This window comes from Ambystoma mexicanum, chromosome 7p (genome assembly GCF_040938575.1).
Source record: "Ambystoma mexicanum isolate Mex_15411 chromosome 7p, UKY_AmexF1_1, whole genome shotgun sequence".
Taxonomy (NCBI): Eukaryota; Metazoa; Chordata; class Amphibia; order Caudata; family Ambystomatidae; genus Ambystoma; species Ambystoma mexicanum.
The window spans coordinates 317828615-317841573 of NC_090939.1; positions in this window are offsets into that span (position 1 = coordinate 317828615).

A 12959-nucleotide genomic window follows, 5' to 3' on the forward strand; every position below is an offset into this window, starting at 1 on the left:
TGTGGTAATTGCACCAAAAAAGCCCCATTGAGTCCAATGGACTCAAAAAAATGGGAATTTACACTGCCACTTGTAATCCGGTGGTAATTGCGCCAGAACAAGTGGCGTTAATGGTAATTGAGTTGGGTGGAATTCCTGCAGTTTTACTGCCGGGATACCGGCATACCACCTAACTCTTAATGAGGCCCTATATTTCTAATTGGCAGGACACAATACAGGTAAAAACAGGAGTACATTGTGGATGTCTCATTACTGGAATACCTGTGCAATTTGCCTATTAGGAAAGGGGTGCCATGCAAGAGCTCTGTGGATGTCTTCGTAATGTCATAAAATGATAGACAGATTATTTTGGAAGAGGTTCATTGTAAGAGCCCTGCGGATTCCTCATTAAGGGGGGTAGTAAAGTGCACTGTGAGTCATCCTAGGCCCTCAGAGCCCCTTGTGCTTCTCTCACTATTGGTATGCATATGCACTTTGCAGTTTAGGACAGAGATGCATTGAGGGAGCTGTCTAGTTGACCTATTAGTTGGTAGCTGAACATGCTTGAAAGCACTTTAGAGGGACACTGTAGGTGTCCCAGTGCTGGTATACATATGTCCTTTGCAGGTTAGGGTAGAGGTGCATTGTGAGAGCTCTCTGGTTGGCTGAACAACAGTTGAAGTAAGTATAACGGTGCACAATAGGTGGCCCAGTGCTGAAATGCATGCGCATTTTGCACGTTAGGATATGGGTGTGTTGCCAAAGCTTTGTGGGTGCCTCTGCAGTGAGATACTAGAATGCACAGGTGGTTGGGAATGAGGAGCACTGTGAGTGGTTCCTAGATGTCTCCGTGCTGGAGTATGTGTGCCTTTTACAGGCAGGGTTTGGGGTGCTTTTGGAGGTAGCAGGAGAATGAAATTGTACATAGTGATTGCACACATTGCACTTGTTTTTAATATTCGCGGTAAAACCAGGCGCCCATTGCGGGACCCACTAAGGGACCTTGGAATAGGGCGCAAAGAGATTATCGGCACCGATGTCCTTAACCGTGCCCGTTATCCCTTTGCGCCCACCTCGGAATGAGGCCCATTATCCTCCCTCCCTGCCCGCTCTCTCTACCCCAAAACAAACACCAACCTGCGTCCTGACCCTCCTTTACTTCATCACCCAACACTATATTTACCATCCAGCTGGAGACAGATCTTCACGTTTCCTCCAAAAATCGTTGGAATTACCACTAGTGGTAATTCCGCCAAACCAGGAAAAATGGAGGTAACGGAATTACTTCAATTTTTTCCTTGCATCACCAAACTCGTAATGAGGCCTATATAATTCCCCCACGCTTGTGTAGAGATATGGACAGCGTTTTCCAGATTCAAATTATGATCAGACAGGCAATAACACCCATTAAATCGAATAATCTTGGAGGTTCCATTTTATTGGTAAGCGAATCCCGTAGTGGACGAACAAAAAGATTAGCTCATGTCAAAGGAGCAGTGAAATCAAAATGTCTTTGGAGGATGGATTGAACCATGTCTCAAAACGCAGGAACAAGCGTCCAATCAAACAGCGCATGACTTCAACATGCGTTCAGGGATTGGCCAGAGGAGCAGGAATCCTCAAAGTTGATGGCCACAGTCCAAAACCCATCATAGCCCCATTTTTCTAAAGAAACTATAACCACACTAGCTTAGCTCTCAACCCTTTCAGTCTCCAGGGCGGATGAGAACCCATTGAATTGGGTGGGCGGGTTAGGGTCCTGCCACGTGAGTGAACATATTCCATGGCGCGCGACTCCCACCAAAAGCATGTGCGTTGAGAGGTCTCCACTAGAGTTGCCACCTATGCGAAGTGCTTCGTCCAGTTTTTAGCTGTTCCTGCACAATGAAGGCATAGGTTTGTGATCTCTGAGCTAAACAACTGTGCTTCTGACAGGGCCCCGAGACCCCCCCTGCGAAGTGGGACTGATTGAGGGCTACTGTTTGCTGCCCAGACTCTTCTTTCATCTTTAAATCCTCCAGGACCTCCAACTGTGAAGCACTTAGGCTCTCTGCATGGAGGGAGGGCAGACGCTTTGCAGAAACAGCCAATCCTCGCACAAATTAAGAACTCATCTTGAATTTACAAAAGGGAAGATCAGCTGCATTAACAGAGTATGGCTTAGTGACTGAACCAAAAAGGCATTTAAAAATGGGCAAAACATACAGCATGGTTTCTTTATCTGTAGATGTTTTAGTGTAAATACAAATAGTCCTGTTTTATGCAGTAAGTGCATATTATTGGACGGGGAGTTAAGCCAGTTTCCTATCCAAGGGAATGTATTTTAAAAGTTAAACTTGTCTACTGTGTTTCATACGCACAGACAATGTATGTGCCTAGTGCCATTCATACAACTCTTTTAAAGCACACTCACTTACCAAAAACCAGTAAGTTAAGTGGTGAAGTGAATTTGTTTTGTGCACACGTAAATGGCAATATTTGTGACATTAACAATGTTCTAACTCCTTTAATCCAGACACATTCCTAGCCACTTTGGTCTTTGGTGGTGCCCATCTTGAATACAAATGCACACTTAAGTGCCTTTTCCTTTATGCTGTAGTCATGTATATTTGATGGATAAGGCGCCTTCTGCGACTGCTGTCACTTCATGGCGCCAAGAGCCATGCCAGTAGAAGCACATCTGGAGTTTTAAGGGTCAGGAATGTTGCAGTTCTGATGCCACAATAAATGTATCTTGACCTCGGGGACCCTTTGATGGGGAAACTTGTGCAGTTGGTATTGCACGGTTTTAGTTGGACAGTTGGCTGATTGTAGCTTGTAGACAGATAACTCATGCGCCCGTTCTTGTGACCTTAAAGGAATAAAACCTACATTCATAAGGCATGTTGCCAAGATTCACCCGTCCCGTGTGATGCATGAATAGGTCACGCAGTCCTGGTTTTATTCTTTGCATTCTGGGACTTAGAGTTTGTTCACTTTCCATTGAAATTCAGATCAATAAGTCCTGCAAAGCAAAGCAAACTCTAGAGATGGTTGACCTGCTGAGGCCTTGCATGCAGTTGCGCCCCCAAGCATTTTTCATAGGGGTGGCCTGATGAGGTTCCTGGGGTGGCACATTCATTGACTCTAAGAGGCAGGCAAGGGGTGGTGGGGGGGCCAGCATTTTTATAAAGGTGGCCATAGTCCCCCTTGGACACCCCTTGGTGGTGCCACTGCTTACATGGTGAAGCTTGAGAGCTCTGGGTAAATATCACTGAATCTGTTGTTGCATGGACTATTATTAGCAAGACTCCCTTAGCAGAAACTGTACAATTTTAGTGGATTTTGCTACAACTGCATTGTTTTAATTTGTGATTTGTTCCAATGCAGGGATTCATAATAGCCCCCAGCAGTATGCTGGGCGATGCTGCTGGTCCCAGTAGGGGAGGGTGCCGGCAACTCAAATTCTGGCATTGGGTGGCATGATGCCAGATGTGCAACTAGGCAAACATTTTGTGGGGGAGGGGTAACCCTTCAAATGTTGTGAGAGGGGCTAACTTTAGAGACTGCGGAGGAGGGGCGAACTTGCCTGTTTAGGTGCATCTAAATTCTTTACACATTTTAATTAGACTATTCAAGTGTGTCTGAAAAGTTACAAGTTGTTAACTCTCTCCATGTCTGAAACACAAATTTAGGAATTGCAGTGAGAATGAGCTATCGCCTGTCCCCATTGCCCTCCTAATCTTTCCCTTGACATGCAAGTACTAACACCCCATCACGATTTCAAATGCCTAAAAATGTATGCATACAAAAGCAGGTGCTAAAAATGAAACGCTTTACATTAGTAATTGCTGGGCATGTGTTAGCAGTGCAGCCACAAGCACCGTTTATTGTCTATGTCCAGTTCTGTCACGGCTTGGTAGCTCAGCCAGGTCAATTTAACATAACCCAACATTTCAGGGCGGGCTAAAGCCCATTCTGCTCAATGGCCGTTGCGCCACTGCATGATGCCTTTATTGTAAGCCTCGGCAGCATGCCGGATAATGCTGCTGAATTGTGTGGGGGGGGGGGGCATTGGGGACTCAAATTCCAGCATTAGGTAGACTATGCGAGTGAATTCCTGCAAGGGAAATCCACAGAAGGCTAAAACAAAAATGTAATCCAATTGGAAAAACACATTACATTACTTGCTGAGAAATAACCTGCAGAATTTTCACTGAAACTGCTACCCATCACAAGGTGTTGCATTGTGACAATTCAGACTCACTTTTCAGCAGGAAAACAAACAGCAGATAATTAAAAGTGTATTTTATCAATGACTGAAAGAAACCGTCCTGTACTTTCCGCGAAAAAGCAAAGTGGACATTGAAAACACATCATATTTCAAGGAATCAAGGCTGATGTTAGAAAATGCAATATGGGAGTCAATTTCAGCCCAGGAAAAATGAAAAACAGGTGCTACAATTAAGAGGAGCTGAACTTTAAAAGAAATACACTAAATGGATGCCTTTCAGATCGAACTGCTGGCCCCCTTCAGATAAAACACAGGCATTGTAACATCACAGGGCCTGCCTGGCTCATTATGTACAGTGGGGGATCTCTGTCTAGCAAATGCATCCCCAATTTATGATCTGTAGTCATCAACTTCAAACAGCAAAACTTTAAACACAAAGAGACTAATAAAAACTCTGATTACAGTCTGGCCCAGAGAGATAAATGGCCTGGAGGCAGGAGAGCTACCATTTGTCCGACATGAAGATTTATTATTAATTTAAAATGACTATTGTAACTTAGGCCTTTTTCTAAACAGCCATTGGTCACACATTCTTGATTGACATGTCATATTTTAGGTCCATTTCTGGCACTTTTGGTGATATCAAATTCATTCGCCCGTGACTTAGGGAACTGTAATGGCCATCTAAAATGTGTTTCTGGCTGATCTGAAAATGTTCCAAAGTTGAGAGTTGGAGAACGGTGGAGGGTGAAATTAGGAATATGGATAATAAATTGCATGTTCCTAACAATCATCCTTTTTTGTAAAAATGGCCACAAATTGCCACAAGGTAATGAAAAATAGTGCAGACCTGGCTGTCATCTTGTTTATTTCCCCAGGATTACCTGAATCGGAAAATATCTATATTATGGCAGTTATGAGTACAATTAGGTTTTGCTGCATAAGGAATTTTATGCCAAAAATTTGTCATGAGAACAAATGAGGATTGCAAATGAAAGCTGCCATATGTCTGCTCCAGACTCATAAGCCAATCCTTAGAGAGGAGATGTATTTGGGAGGAGAGAGAATGGTAACTGTCCAATCCTATTTGCGAGTACACTTGCAGAGTACTCACCAGATTGTAAATTTGATGGGGTCATCGCTGCTATATAAAGTGGAATGCACTATGAACAAGGAAGAGCTGCTGAAACTTACCATCTGACAGCCATAAGGAACCACCAAAGGAGATTTCGCAGAGATTGCCTCTGGGTGAAGCTGCCTATTTCTAGGAAGACCTAAAAGCTGACTGTGTTCTATGGTTGAGAGCAGGAGGCCATCCTTGAGAGTGGAATGACCAGACCTGTGCCCTATCTTTGTAGAGGGTACTGACATGCAGCTGGTTGTCCTGAACTTTAAATAGAGGTTTTCAATCTAAGTGGAATTGAACCCTTTGTAACCAAAAGGTGGGGGAATCTGCTGGCCTTAAATTGTTTACCTTTATAGGGGGCAGGTGGGAGGGGACAAAACCTATTTAACTAAAAATATTAATTTAATTAATTCCCCTTGGCAGAACCCCACAGTGTGATTTTTGTTAAAATTAGAAATTAACAAAGCTCATTACCAGTGTGCGCTGAAAAAAGACTGTAATTTAATTGGATGATCCTATTTGTCCTGGTGACCCCGCCTTCTTTAAGAAGAGGGGTGTCTTTGTCCCTAAACTAAACAAATCCCTAACCTGCCCGCTTCCCCAACACAGGCCTTTAAGTGAAGGGCGGTCTGAAATCCCAGAATTCTCAGATCATTCCAATTGTTGCTATCCAGCTTCCTCGACAAAGGCCTTTAAGTGGAGGGGTGTCTGAAATCCAAAAATTCTTCAATCATCCCAACTTTTACTGTTCAACTTCCCGAACACCTGCCTTTAAGTGGGGGTGTCTGAAATCCTAAATCTTCAAATCATCCCAATTTTGTACTGCAAATATGACTATGCGCTGACTTTGCACAGACTTTGCACGGTAAAAATACACTTTGCACCGTTTCATGAATCAGGGTTTGTGTCAGCAGTTCAAAGTCAGTTTCAGCAGTGCAAATTCACTTTGAACCGGGCAAATATTGCATGAATCGGCCCCATGGCTTAATTTCTTGACTAATATGACTTAATAAGTAAATAGCTATTACAGCATTATAAACCAAACCAGACATCTTCCAGTCTGTGAGAAAAGGGGGTGCGCAAAGTGGTGGAGTCATTAAATGTGTTAGCAAGGCTTCCAATGCAGTTTTCACATTAAGCAAATGTGGTAACCCTACACAACACAGAAAAGACTTTAAACAATGCCCCTTAACTTGAAAATGCTCAATCTGCGTTCTCAGTACTTGAAAATGCTCAATCTGCGTTCTCAGTGTAGTGCATTAATGTTTCCACATCCGTCGAAGGATGATTAGCAATGTGAATAAGCAGCACCATATATACTGGACCAGTAATAGGTGACACTCCTTCACGAGTTTTCTGGAACATGCAGAAAGGTGAGAAAGGCAGAAAGGGCTGCCTTTAGAGAACAGGGACATGACTGCAGGGAACAGACAGATACAATTCGCTGATAGAAATGGAGACAGAAAGGGGTCATGGAAAGTGAAGATTTCAATCAAAAATGGGTAATTAGGGGCAGAGATAAAGAGGTGGGAGAGAGAGACATATAAATACACAAATATAGTGAGCGCTTCAATGTGAGAATGAGAAAAAAGGAAATTGGCCACGAAAAAAAAACACAAGAAAGGTGGCATAGGAAGATTAGAAAGATGAAAGCTCTGAAGAAAAGATATTACCGAGTAAAGAGAGAAAAGTAGCAGGAGAATGTAATTAGTGAGGAAATGTGGATACATTAAATAATTTAAAAAAAGAAGAAGAAATTGAAGTCCAATAGTGTAAAGTCTAGAACGAAGAAGTGTCACTGGGTGAAACACAAAAGAAGCAATTTGAGAGGGACGACAGAAAAAGAAAATAAAAAAAAGAAAGAGAAAGAACGAAGGAAAAGGAGATTGGTGCAAGGGGCATCTATGAAAACATATTTAAAGCCTTACAGAAACAGTGAGAGAAAGGTGTGAAGTGCGGAAGGAAGGAAGGAAGGAAGGAAGGAAGGAAGGAAGGAAGGAAGGAAGGAAGGAAGGAAGGAAGGAAGGAAGGAAGGAAGGAAGGAAGGAAGGAAGGAAGGAAGGAAGGAAGGAAGGAAGGAAGGAAGGAAGGAAGGAAGGAAGGAAGGAAGGAAGGAAGGAAGGAAGGAAGGGAGGGAGGGAGGGAGGGAGGGAGGGAGGGAGGGAGGGAGGGAGGGAGGGAGGGAGGGAGAAAGGGAGGGGGAAAGGGAGGGGGAAAGGGAGGGAGGGAGAAAGGGAGGGGGAAAGGGAGGGGGAAAGGGAGGGAGGAAGAAACGAAGGAAGGAAGGAAGGGAGGGAGGAAGAAAGAAAGAAAGAAAGAGAGAAAGAAAGAAAGAAAGAAAGAAAGAAAGAAAGAAAGAAAGAAAGAAAGAAAGAAAGAAAGAAAGAAAGAAAGAAAGAAAGAAAGAAAGAAAGAAAGATTGGCTGATTCCGGCGCGTTATTTGAAGGCATAGAAAGCAAAAGCTCGAACAAGACATGCAGCAATATGAAAAGAAAATGAGACCCACGTGCATTTTGTGTTTGATTACAATGCCCGCTGAGCGACGCACGGACCAAGAAAAGGAGGGGGGTTTAAATGGCCATGGATGGAACCTGATGTGCTCGCTCACCCAACAGAAGCGGACACACTTCAGAGCAGTAGGGAAGCGTCGCGTTGCGGGCGAAAGTTTACCATACCGACTCTCCTGTGAGGGGTCAGGGTGGGGGGCGATGCGTGTCTAGTGGCCAGTTCGATCAATCTGCACATTTAAATTAATTTATTTACAGGACGGGGAAGGGAAATAAGAATAAAGATCACGGGAAGGGCGGACCAATACACACGTTGGGAAAAGCGTGCCAACAATGAACGTGGAACCACTCATGTGTGAAGAGGGCTTTTCGTTGTTTCTTATTAGACACTGCCATCTGGCGGACAAAAATAAAAGCGTTGGGACTTGCTAAACGATTTAAGGTGGGCTGGATGTATTGCAAATAGTATTTACAGGTACAAAACTAGCACCGACATACATTTTTCATAAGTAGCACTATTTTAATGGGTAGTTTTAAAGCGAAAGCATGAATATTCTTTACTCATCTTCGTGATCATGGATGGCTATAGCGTTTTCAGAAACATTCACTGCACAAAACCACACTTCGCTGTGTTTTTTTTCGTTATGCGTCATGTGTCCATTGCCACACCAAAGCCATCTAGGACGGCCAGCCTTGCAGTCTTGGTAAATCCATGAGCGCATGTGGCTACAGACAAGCAGGCAATTATAAGTAGCGGCCCATGGCGGCACCAGCAAAAGAACAGGGGGAGCCAATTGACTCTGAACCCATTAAATGTGTCCTCATCTTTAGGGTGTGGCACTGCACACTCGGCGACATAAAGGCCTGCACTTTAAGGCTATCATCATGCCAGTTTTTCCACATCAAGGAATATGTCCTTGATGTGGAACCGAAAGTTTGGTAAATTTTCTCTAAAGCCGGCTCTGATATTCTATGAGAGGAAAATGACACCCAGACTGATCTATGGCCTGGAACTGGCTCCAGAGAGAGTGAGCGAGTCACTTAATCGCATTGAGGGCCGTATTTGGAGATGGTTGCTTTGTGTGCCAAATGCAATCCCAATCACTGCAATTAGATTTGAATTGGGTGTTGTATCATTGTGGGCTCGGGTACAGTGGGCTTGCATATCTTCGTATGCAAAAATTAAAACTGGAGTGCCAAACACACTGTATCACCTACTAGATAGAAAGTTAGATCACTCGTGTACATTGACCTCCTTAAGGGATAGATCAGAGGCCATTTTAGAAAAGATTGGATTGACAACTGAGTCTTTGATCTGTAATCCTATGTATGTAAAATAGGTTTTATTCAATTTTGATTGGTGTGAAACTGTAGATGCATTCCATTCTTATCCTTCACTTGTTCACTTGAATCATGAACATAGAGCCCGGGGATCTGCCTCGAAGGTTATTTTACAATTTCCAGATAGATTATATCGAGGCATTGTCCTTAGAGCTGGATGGAATATCCTTCCCACTAGAGACATCCTGGTCAGAAGAGGGGTGATCCCCATGAATATGGCTGGTTGCAGGTTCTGCCTGGCCAAGGAGGAGACTTTAAAACATTTGGTTATGGAATGTATGATTCTTCACCCACTTAGGGTAAAATAGCTGGAATCCCTAAAACTCAACTTTATTATGTTTGAGGATGTGTAGGCTTGGAAAAGATGTTTAAATATCCAAACCACCCATGAGGTCTTGGCCCTATCGGGATTTATTAAAAGCTTAAAAGCTTGAATAACTCCACATAGCTAAATGTGTTATGCCAGGGTTATGAAATTGTTTATGAAATAGTTTTTTTGTAATGTCTGAGCGCAACGAATATTACATATTACATTTTATATCTTGTCTTTCTCTGTCGGTAGAGTTGTCTATGTATAATGTGTGTACATTCCCTTTCGCTGTGATCTATTTTAAATTATTGTCTTTTAAATGATTGTCTTTTAATGATTGTTTAAAATTATTGTTTTTTGATGTTTTTTTTTAAAGGTTTGAATAAACCATATACAAATAAAAATGTTTTAAAAAATTTAAAAATATATGGCACAACAATACCAGAGAGGTGCGCGCTTGGCGATGTCTCACAAGCAACAGGAACGAGCCATCCCAGCGTGAAATGACTTTGCACATGCGTCCTGGCTTTGCCATTACTGGAGGCATTTTGTAAATTGTTGCTGTGGAACATGTCGGCCCTGCTAAACTGGACTGGACTACTTTGACTTTGGTCAAAGAATGGTGGAGTCAAGGCCAAGGCTGTTCAAATAAATGAAGGTCAATTTAAACCAAAACATTTTCGAGCTACTGAAACCCACCAACACAGTCACGTGTTCAACACAAAGGCCTTTAAAGATTCCATTACGACACTGACTGCCTGGTATGAAATGTCTACATACTAGACGGCGGCTCGTCTTTCCTCATGGCATTCTTCTTCTCCCTAGGATGAACACACGCTGCCTTTCATCTGGTGCTCTGAGGACTGAGCCTGGGCAATAACAGGACCAAGCAAGCAAAGCATTGGAATACAGAGAGCCGAAAGGTGATTAGGCTACTCAGAAAGGAATCTTTTAACTATCAGCACAGGTCTTTAGCTCTCACAACGACGGCGGGGGAGAGAGGCGGTCACAATAGGGGCCGGCCTTAGGGCACGCTGGGCCGTGCGACCGCCAGGGGTGCCATTAGCCCACCGCCATGCCAGCTTGGGGGAGTCTTTCAAGGGCTGCCCAGTGCTGGCGTAGTGGAAGAAGGCGCGGCAGGCGGCCTATTGTTATTAAATGCGCCCGCATCTAGCATCAGCATCTAGCATCAGCATCAGGATCTAGCATCAGCATCTAGCATCAGCATCAGGATCTAGCATCAGCACCCTATTGAGATGATTACATCCCTGCGCCTATGCGGGAGCGAGGTGGTTTTCATTAGAATAGGGCGCTCATGCTAATGTGATTAACACTCTGCTCAGGCGCCGGAGCGGAAAGGCCTTTCTGTGTGGAAAGGTTAGGAAAGGGAAAATGCGGCGATGGACGCATATGTGTAGAAAAGAGTTTCTAACCATGGCATTGATGTGATGTGACAGGGTCAAGTCTAAGTACATAATGCGCCGGAGCGGGGAGTTAAAAAGACATTTTATTCTTCAACTGCCAGGGGTGCTGCCGCAGCTAAGACCGGCCCTGGCCGCAATGCTGGTTCATTTACAAGCAAATAGCAGTACTGTCTCCGGAGTAGGCGGGCATTCATTAATTCCATGTTTTCCGCCATAGCTCCCTTAGGAGCCTGTGCCAATGTTTCATGCCGAAACTTGCTGTGAGCCAAGTCAAGGAGCATTTAATTTAGTTTATTTGTAGGTAGTTATTGAGCAAGACCCTTGCTTTGCAAAGCAAAGGAGCACTTTTCAGGTAGTCCCCATGGTGGATAAACATTCTGTTAACAAGTGGACACAGGCCTAGTACAGAGCAATTCCGAAATGTCCTTTGAGGGTTTAGCATCTCTAACAATGCAACTCAGCATTGCATTAGGCACCAGAAGAAAGGCACATTTCCAGAAAATCACAGCTTGTGTTTTAGAACAATGCCACTATCTAGCACTACTACGCACCACAGGGCCGTTTCCTCTTATGAAGACCCTGCCCGTTTCTGCATTTCTTGCATGAAGCTGCAACAGAGCATCCTGTGGGATCAGGTTTGGGCATGTGAATGTTAAGTTGTGAAAAGAAACCTAACATAATGCATTAGAGTGACCAAAGGCAGTCTCATAGTCAGGGCTCGAGCCTAACAATACAAGCAGGAGGATTCTGAAGCATGCGATGGGGAGTGACATCACAGGTACTGAACAAATCCAAAAGTGAAATATGTAACTTTCCTTCAACTTGTCTTTCCAAAATAAAGGAATTGCATATAATAAATTAGTAGTTCCCATGAGAACATATTTTCCTATTATATTTCAAGCTAAGCATGCATGTTACACACCCTTTATATGTTATGTTATTTGATATTTGCACTGTGCCGACTGCCATTGTTATGGCCTAGAAGCGCTGTGGTGGGTGACTGCCTTTCAGAAGACTGCATCGACAAAAAGCAGAGATGACTGAGTCATTTTTCATGCAGGGCATGTTGCAAAGGCAGAGGGAAGTGCGATGTGTCGGAGACAATGTGACAGCTCGACCACATTTTTCATGGGACTCAGCTGTATCCTATGGGTCGCAGAATGACAGAAGGCGAGTGCGAAGTCTGAAGCCTTTCTAACCACTAGGGCAACTGTCTACTGTTGAGGGCTCTGCTGTTAATTACGTGCAGGCTACCTGCCTTGATGCTAACTGCAGATGACATGTGGTTTACATAGAAGGAGGTGAGATAGGACACATAGGCCACCCTTGTTAAGTCTTCTTAGTGCATGCAGCCTCTTTGTAGAGTACAGATGCTGGGTTGGCTTCAGGCGCGGTGAAGATCGCGCATAGTCACCTCTGTAAATCGCACTTGTCCTTGCCATTCTTTTGCAGTGCTGAGTGCTCCAGCGAGACACTTCTTGCTAATCCCTTGATCACTGGCCTATCTGAGTCACCCAGGAGTTCGATTCCTGCACTGGAGAGTTCTGACTGCCTATTCCATATTGCTAGGCGCGGTGGGAGAGCAGATGGGGTAGTGTTGGTTCTGTAAGAGGGGGTGCTCAGGGAGGGGCTGTCAGGGTTATTGTGTTAGTCAAGTGGCTTTGATTATGTGTGCTTGGGTGCAGGGAAGAGGCAGGTGTTGAGTGTTTTCCTGAAGAACGAGGTGGTCATTTATGAGGTGAGTGGATACAGGGAGAGAGTTCCAAATTGTGAGTGCTTGTACTGAGAAGTAGATGTTCCCCATATGAGATGATTTGGTGAATGAAATTACAAGTAGAAGAGCTGTGCCCAATCTGAGGTTTGTTTGGTCTGTAACCAGTATGTTTTTGCTGCATATATCCAGGTCCTTTGCTGTAGAAGGCGCAATGTGTGATAAACATTGCACTGAAGCAAGCTCACCGACCGAGTAGCAGCCAGTGGAGGACTCGGAAGGGTGGGGGAGTTGTGTTCTCTAGGGCCTAAAGCTAGGAGGAGTCTTGCAGCAGTATTTTGCACTAT